General features: G+C 42.2%; 1 pseudogene; it reads left to right on the top strand.

The window, feature by feature from the left end:
- Positions 1-712: 712 nt before the first annotated feature.
- Positions 713-2,441, top strand: LOC110309765 (U3 small nucleolar RNA-associated protein 15 homolog pseudogene; annotated as a pseudogene).
- Positions 2,442-9,428: the final 6,987 nt, after the last annotated feature.

Genomic DNA, 9,428 nt, shown 5'->3' with positions numbered 1-9,428 from the left:
TCCTATCATTCATGCATTTATTGTAATCAACACTGTAATCAATAGTAATCTAAGTATATTGGTTTATGGTTTTTTTCTACTCTAGACTAAAATAAGTGATTTTGATGAATTAACAATTGCTAGTGATTGTGTGAGCAGAGGAACACATAAGAAGATATTTAACTGAGAAATAGTAAGTAGTTGCCCCTTTTTCTTCATCCATACATTGTAATATGTAACGACTGAGTTATTTTGAAAACAAGATCCCCTCCCCCCCAAAAAACCATAAAACATTCCATGAGCACATATTCAGCAAATGTTTAAAATATAAACCTAAACAGAAATATGACATCAGGTCCCTGCTCTTAGATCAATCTGCTAACAAGACTTTGAGGGAGATTCAACATGAGCCTAGTGAATCACAGTTTGTACATCTTCAAGAAGTCATTTTAAAAGATTTCAAAGTAAAAGTGGAGTGCTTAAGAAAGCATGGAAATGGCGCATCATCTTCCCTCCACGTTTCAGGATCCTGGAGTGTCCGTGTGATTTTGAGCGAGTGCTGCAGAGCAGTCTGCTGTAGGGACCTGGCGAAGTCTGGGGAGTTGTCCTGGGGATCGGGGTGCCTCGGTGGACCCTTGGGGCCCCGAGTAGGCCTGAGGCAGAGTCACTGAAGTTATTGTGAAATTAGTTCCAGACTCCTGACCCTTGGATAACAGTGCACTTATATGAAAACATGGCCGCCTATAAACTTGTAGCGATACAAACATATCCTGTACTTGGTGTGAAAATCACCCAAGACACTCTGTAATGGAACAACTATAAGACCCCTGTTCAGATTAAGGAATTTGGTGCAGTGTCCAAAGTAGACTTTTCTCCTCAGCTTCCATATAACTATGCAGTCACAACTTCTTTGAGAGTCCACATTTATGGTCGGTACTCTCAAGAGCCTGTAAAAACCTTTTCCCATTTTAAGGACACAGCATATTGTGCAACTTTTCGACAGGATGGTCAGTTGCTCATTGCTGGCAGTGAAGATGGTGTAGTTCAACTTTTTGATATAAGTAGGAGGGCTCCCCTCAGGCAGTTTGAAGGCCACACAAAACCAGTTCATACATTAGATTTTACAGCTGACAAATATCATGTGGTCTCTGGAGCTGATGACTCTACTGTTAAATTATGGGATATTCCAAACTCTAAAGAAATTCTGACATTCAAAGAGCATTCTGATTCCGTGAGGTGTGGCTGTGCTAGCAAACTGAACCCAGACCTTTTGTAACAGAATCGTATGATCACACTGTGAAGATATTCGATGCTCAGACAAGTAAGAATGCTCTCTGTGTGAAGCATTGGCAGCCAGTGGAGAGTGTCCTTCTTTTCCCTCAGGAGGACTTCTGGGGTCTGCAGGAGGCCGCTATGGTAAAGTCTGGGACATGTTAAAAGGAGGACAGCTGCTTGTGTCTTTGAAAAATCATCACAAGACTGTGACATGTTTGTGTCTGAGCAGCTCTGGACAGAGGTTACTATCCGGCTCACTGGATAGGAAAGTGAAAGTCTACAGCACCACTTCCTACAAAGGTGTCCACAGCTTTGACTATGCAGCTTCAGTCTTGAGTCTGGCACTTTCTCATCAAGATGAGACGATAGTTGTAGGAATGCCCAACGGAATACTGAGTGTTAAATACCGGAAGTCTAAAGCAAAGAAGGCGTCACTTCTGAGGAGAAGGAGGCCTGCATATCGAACCTTTATTAAAGGAAAAAATTACTTGAAGTAACGGGATGACATCATGGTCAGTAGGCCAGCAAAGAAGCACCTAGAGGGGTACGACAAGGATCTGAAACGTTTTCGGGTCTCACAGGCCCTCCACAGAGTCCTGGAGCCTAAATGTGTGGTAAAGACCCCTGAGGTTACAGTTTCCATCATAAAGGAAGTGAATCGGAGAGGCATCCTTGTCAATGCTCTTGCAGGTCAGGACCAGAAGGAGATTACCCAGGTCCTTAACTTTTTGATAAGGAATCTGTCTCAGCCGAGGTTCGACCCTGTTTTGATTAATGCAGCTGAGATCATCATCGATATATATTTACCTGTGATTGGCCAGTCATCAGTAGTTGATGAAAAGTTTATAGTACTTCAAGAACTTGTAGAAAAAGAAATTGATTACCAAAGAAACTCCAAGAGACCTTGGGGATGATGGACATGCTATTTGCTACCATGACACGGAATGACAGCGACCCTGTGTCAGAGCATGTGCCTGCTGAACTCCCAGAGGAGAACACAGAGTCACCAACGCAGCCCAGCTACACCGACAAGAACTCCTAACTGGGTGTTGTTTGACTCTATTATGGAGAAGAAGGCAGCTTCAGTACACTCAAAGGATAATCAAGAGAAGTTATATGGAAGAGACTGGATTAATTAAAATTGGGACATAAGTACCTTTTTCAAGATGTGGTTTTCCATCTATTGATTTATTTTATGTCGCCTTCAGCTAGAAGATCTTAGTTGACTTGGTCACAGTGTCTGTTGACCCTGGATGCGTTAATTCTGACCTTAATGGAGCCAAAATCTCAGTTGCCGTGGGGCCTCGTGGCCTTCTGGAGAGGTTTCCAAGCAGAGTCCTGTGAAGTGAACAGAGTCCCGGTTTTGTTTCCTGCTTCTAGCCTCGGAAATACCAAGAGCAAACAGCAACAACAAAGCATCCATTGCTGTCCCCAGTGTCCTGGGGAGCTTCCCCTCCGCTAGCTGGTCTCTTCAGAGTCTTGAGTCATATGCCTTCCTCAGCTGCTTGTGGGACTGCCTTCCAAGTGTGGCGGATCACTGAATATTGTCCCTGGAAGTACTGTTAGGGTGTGATGAGTCTGTTTTGTCACCTAAAAATTGTGCCCTCCACCAGTGTTTTCTTTAGCCTTGTGTGTCCAGAGAGCTCTGACTGAACCAATTCCTGCCCCTCAGCCTGCTGCCTTCCGTCCGTCTTCACCGTGCTTTGGTGGTCCTCTCCTCTATAGTAAAAGCCTTTCAGCCTGCCCATGTGCAAAGTGTATCACAAATATGTAACCCTCCATAATGATTCTCTTATCTGTACTTGACATTTCTTTTTCTCTGTCCTTCACTTTCTGGGTCAGACTCAAACAGCAGCAGTTTGCTTTGAAAATTTATGTTTCTGAAAGTTCATTGTAAATTATATTTTTTTATAAAGAGATTCTTTTCTTCTTGGCTTTCTGAGATATATCAGTTCCTGATAAGCAGTCAGTGGTTTTGACCAGCATACTGACTGCATGGCTGTGACTTCCCTGCCTTCCTTCAGTGACCCCACTTAGGTTAATAAATGTCTGGTGATGGAATCCTGAGCTGAGGATGTCCTTGTGGGAAAGATTGTAATGATTCTGCCTCATAATCTCACTTGTGTAAATTTAGGGTTTTTCTTTTTCTTTTTTTCTTTTTTTTTCCCAAGTAGGTTTCTCTGAGTAGCTATTGCTGTCTTGGAAATCACTGTGACCAGACTGGCTTCGAACTCAGAGATCCACCTGCCTTTGCGTCCCAAGCGCAGGAATTAAAGGTGTGTTCCACCATCCAACTAAATGTAGGTTTTCTGAAAGCACAAGGGGATACAGTAAGACTGTTCTGATGTGTACACATGTTCAACAGTAGGTACAGTGTCCTTTCATGAGCTGAAGCAATTCTGCAGTACAGCAGCTTGTGAGGAGCCTGGGCTTGCTTTGAGTAAGGAGTTATTTAAATAACTCTTGTTAGGTATGCAGGGAGCTTACATAAACAGTTGTGAGTCTGCTGGAAGCTGTAGCTGCCATCTCCTGTGCACCTCTGCAGCGTTTCTTGGATAATTTCATTCTTGTCATAGCTATCCAAGGGTTGAATCATTCTCTTAGAACCCTGAATTAAAGTCACTCACCTCTCCACGCTGTTGACCTTATCATTCCTGCACTGGTCTGGCCTGTGAGGGCCTTAAATAACTCATTCCCTTTGACAGGCTTGAGAGTGCTTCAGCTCCTGTAAAGATTGTATAGTAATTACAAACCCTTAAAAGGATCAGGGAGCACACCTCAGAGTCCTCAATATAGATATGTTCAGGAGTTGGCTTTTGTTTTGTTTTTTAATGACAGGCTTCTCCAGGTAACCCTGGCTGTCCTGGAACTCACTATGTAGACTGGGCTGGACTCGAAGACACAGAGATCCACGTGCCTCCCAGCCTTCCAAGCGCTGGGAGTTAAAGGTGTGCACCACCGCAGTTCAGGAGTTGTTTTTATATTCCTTGAAACAATTACCTGCTATGTGAAGTGTTTTAACACAATAACATGTTTCAATATATAATGTTGGATTTAAGAGTCAAATGCCTAATCAATTTTTAGATTTGTGATTTTAAGTTGGGAAGTATTTTATACTTTACTATTGATGCAAAAATAATGAATTGTTGCTGGGAACTAGTCATTTTTGTTTAATTTATTATGTTAATTCAGATTTCTACATATGGAAAGGATTGATTGTTTCCAGTCAAATTTCTTAAATGTCTGTGCTATTAAATTGCAGAAGCAACTGATGTTAAATGGGACCATTAGAAACACTGTTGATTTAACTTACGTGAATTTTGCCAAATATTAATTAAAGACTCCCCTTGATCATGATTATTAAAATGAAGTAGTTTCTCAGTGAGAAAAAAAAAAAAGAAAGCATGGAAATATTGTTTCCCCAAGGAAGAAATCCTACCTCACTTCTCTAAGGAAAAAGCAAGATTAAAGGTAATTCTAATTTTAAAAACAGTATATGTCATTTGAGTGCAAAGATGCATTTGTGAGCCCACATCTGCAGTGCTTAAGAATGTCTAGACAACAGGATGTCAGCTTTGAACATGTCCTGTATCTTCTTCACACCCTCAGTCCCAGCTGCATCCTTGTCATTGATCATTAAAGCTCTAAGGATACAGGTGTGAAATTCCGGGATCCTGTGATCCTGAGATTCTGGGTGTGTCAGAGTTCCTGGGAGTCAAGCTGCCTGTGAGACTCTAAGATTCTTGTGTGACTAACTCCTGGGATTCTGGGATCCTGGGATTCTAAGATCCTGGTCATGATAGACTGAGTGCCTGCTATTGGAACCTCCTTTGTGGGCAGTGGGAGTGTCCTCTGGGTTTGTACCCAAGGTAGACAAGTGCTAGAGTAAATGTATGCAAGAAAAGATGCCAGCAGTCCTGGGACAGGTGGTGACAAACTAAGACTTTTAAGTCTCAGCATCCAGAGCAGAGGGGTAGAGGCTATGGCTCTTCTTGGTTATTTGTCATGCCATTGAGCAGTCACCTCCTTATGTATTGTCCCTGATGCAGATGTTGCATGGCAATATATAGATGCACAAGAAACTAAACTCCCTGATACTCAGTGCAATCTACAGTTGTCAATTTTATCATCTTGTGGTGTTAGCATATTTGATCTCTTTGTCTATTTTTACTTGCTGTAAAAGGAGCCTAAGGCAGCTCCTGATAACTCTCTGTGAGTGCTCAGCATAGCACATTCCTGGTGTGGTAATGTTTTCCATTACAGGGTTAATCTGACCCCTTACACTAGGATTTGTAGAGGCAGATAGCACTTAACTAATAACAACCTTTCTAGGGGTCAACTGATTGCAGACTGATAACAGCCACCTTCCCCTATTGGTCCTCTACTTTAGCTTGTCTTAACTTTGACAATTCTGAAAATTACTCTCAAGTACTACAGTCTTATAGTCCCCAAAGGACAGATGAGTCTGACTTGCTGTGTCCCTTGCAAGTCAGGTAACAACATTGATTTATAGGCTATGTAGTATATAAATTGCCTCCAATCTGCACTAGCTCCATTATGTTCATAGCAGCCTTCATTATAATACCCAGTAGCTGGAAAAAACCAAGATGTCCATCAACAGAGGAATGGATACAGAAAATATGGTATGTTTGCACAAGGAAAAACTGCTCAGCTATTAAAAAGAATGAATTCATGAAATTCTTAGACAAGTGGATGGATCTGTAGGATATCATCCTGAGTAAGGTAATCCAATCACAAAAGAACACATATGAAATGCACTTGCTAATAAGGGGATATTAGCCCAGAAGCTTGGAATACCCAAGATACAAATCCAAAGCATATAAAACTCAAGAAAAAGGATACTTTGATCCTTCTTAGAATGGGGAACAAAATACCCATGGAAGGAGTGACAGTGACATAATGTGAAGCAGAGACTGAAGGAATGACCATCCAGAGACTGCTTCACCTGGGGATTTGACCTCTGTGACTCATTGCTCGAAGGTATGCTAATCATAAAACAGATAGCTACATTCCTCCACCCACCCACTTCCTGGTTTCAAAGAGTGTTCATTCAAAGAAAGTCACCCTGACCATTGTAGGAAACCAATATGCAAATGTGCTATTGTTAGGGGCTCTTAGAAACTGTCTTGAGAGATAACCTGCACAATTACCAGGTATTCCTTGAAACTCTTGTGACCTGGCACTTCCTTGGGACTCTTAACTGGTATCTTTGGTATTTTCCAACAAAGCCCTCCCCACTTCCTTGAGTTGTGGTTTCTCCCTGTAACTACCCCCTTGCTACGCCCCGGTCGAGTCAACTGGACAAGCCGAAAGGCTTAAAGGTCACTCATGAGGCAAAGGGGTTTCAAGGAAACCTTCCTCCTGGAGTCTGGCATTCCCTACCCATACAGTAATTTTTCATTCCTGTGTTCCATTCCCGCGTTAGTCTAGTGTATGGATCCATGTGCTCTCTTCCAGTATTTTCCTATTATAAGTGCCTTCTAAGTTAGAATTCCGAAATGGCTAAACCCTTTCGCCAGTGTCCCAAAAGTCCAAGGGCATCCTTGACCAAGATCGAGGCCTTAGAATTCAGTAAGATTGTAAAAGCTAAGTCACTCCCTTACACAGGAATTTACCATCACTAGGAATAAGGAAGTTTCAGACCAAAGGAGAAACCAGAATAGACACTTAGAAATGTAACAGAGTTACACCCATACACAAGTATTTACAATGGTCTAAGGGGAAGGTGGACTATACAAGAGACTAAAATAGGAACTATGGCAAGGGCACGAAGCCCTTGCCCCTGGCTTCTAAGATTAGTGAATCTTAGGTGGAGCCCTTATTGATCCCAGCTGTTATCAATGAATTTTATCCCAGGTGGTTCCTGTTAGACCTGTTGCGTTTTCATTCCTCTGTTCTGTGTAAGAATCATTAAGCATCCGGTTACCTCAATTGTACCTTGAAAATATGTCACCCGTCTTCCTTATTGTACTCTGCATAAAAAGTCTAATGCTCGAGTGGAAAAATTACATTCAGATTCTACACACGAACTCTCCTGTGTGTGTCTGCTTGTCACTCGCCATCCACGTTTTGCCCACCCGCGTCGGGGGACCCGTTCCACGCAGACACAGGGACCCAGAGGGTCTGCGGCACCCCCTTATCCAGCTACTTGGGGTGCCACGGTCCTCTACCCCTGCGTGGTGTATGACCATGGTCCCGAGAGCGTTCTTGAATAAAAATCCTCTTGCAGTTTGGAGCAAAACCGTTTCTTGTGGGTGATATAGGGTGTTGCCTCTCCTGAGTCAGAACGTGGGGGAGTGCTCACGTTGTGGGTCCATCCCATAAACGACCACAAAAACCAGACACTACTACAGATGCCAACAGGAGATTGCTGACAGGAGCCTGATATAGCTGTCTACTGAGAGGCTCTGCCATTGCCTTATCAATACAGGAGTAGATGCTCACAGCCATCCATTGGTCACAGCACAGGGTCCCCAATGAAGGAGCTACAGAAAGGACCTATGGAGCTGAAGGATTTGCAGCCCCATAGGAGGAACAACAATATGAACTAACCAGTACCTCCAGAGATCCCTGGACTAAACCACCAACCAAAGAAAACACAAGGTGGAACTCATGGCTCTAGCTAAATGTGTAGTAGAGGAAGGCCTGGTTGGTCATCACTGGGAGGAGATCCTTGGTCCTGGGAAGGTTCTATGCCCCAGTAGAGGGGTATGCCATGGCCAGGAAGAGGGAGTGCGTGGGTTGTGGATCAGGGGTTGGGGGTAGGAAAAAGGGGATCTTCAGAGGGGAAACTAGGAAAGGGTATAACATTTGAAATGTAAGTAAAGAAAATATCAAATAAAAAGGCATTTGTTAGGACTTTATAGGATGATACCTAATTACAATCTTCATTGTTTTTGAATGCTGTCTTTGGCAGGCACAGGTGAATCATAAAGTAATAAACTCAATGATGAAGGACCCCCACAGAAACCTGTCCCCAAAAAGATTTTGGAATTTATAATCTCTACTTGCATTTACCAGTGACTGTATATTTGAAGGAAAGCAGAAGCATACACTGCTGTGATTTCTGAAAGCTTTTTATTCCCTTAGAATCTACTTTGATTTAATGAGAGCTATTACAGAAATACTGATGTATTTGCCATTAATGTGTTCAACACCATCATCCACAGTATTTCACAGTAGCTAAATATTTGACAACAACGATGCAGCATGGGTAAGATTTCCAACATTAAGTTCCTATCCTTAGAGTTGGACACACTTTCCACACTGAATGTATGATGGACTTTGTAGTTCAGTCTGGCTGGGAAGAAACTATGAAGCCCAAGTCCCTTGAAGAATGCAGAGATCAATCTGGGTCTGATATCTGTGGGATTTCATGCTCACACCTGAAATAACAAGATTCTTAAGAGTGAAGAGTTGGAGATCACTGTGTTAGTCAAAAGAAAAATGCAATGTACTCAATTGTAACTCAAAGCTGACAGTCAATATGTACTGTGTATAGACTTATCAAAATATCAAATTAATTACAAGAACAAATAAACAACCAATATATAACAAAACTTTGAATGAAAACATGAAAAACCAAATAACTAAACTAATCAAAACTCAAACCAAAATCAAACCACAAAAATTGTGCAATGTAAAAACTTTGTCTGCACATTTTGTAGCACAGACTTACAGCCTGTGACTGTCCTTGGCAACTTAGTAGAAAAGCAGATCCTGGAGGTAGCAATCTTTGCAGGAGAAATTTAAGCAACACTCTCCTTTTAGAGTGTGGGTCTGAAGGATATGGCTCCCAAGTCAAAGCAGAACAGATGTTGTAGACTTGGATCCAAGGTTTTACAATTTTGTTGACTGATCTCCATGTAATTATTCATGATGACCCATCAGGAAAAGATAAATTTGCACTCAGAATCTTCATGGATGCCCAGCAGCACTTGATGTGTCTTAGCACTTCTCTGAGTCCCTTTAAATGTGCACTCTTCCTGGGCCAGAGGATAGATGAAATTAAGGCCTGTTCATACCAAAGAAACCAAAATAAAGGAAGAGCATACAGCCCATTACAGTCATGGTTATTAAGGATGAGAGGCAATAGTGGTGTATTTTGGGTGCACTCTCAGTGCTCCTCTTCCAGCACTTCTCTTTGTGGGAGA

This window comes from Mus caroli, unplaced genomic scaffold (assembly GCF_978045245.1).
Source record: "Mus caroli unplaced genomic scaffold, Mus_caroli_1 scaffold_12, whole genome shotgun sequence".
Classification (NCBI taxonomy): domain Eukaryota; kingdom Metazoa; phylum Chordata; class Mammalia; order Rodentia; family Muridae; genus Mus; species Mus caroli.
This window is presented reverse-complemented; position numbering and strand designations above follow the sequence as displayed.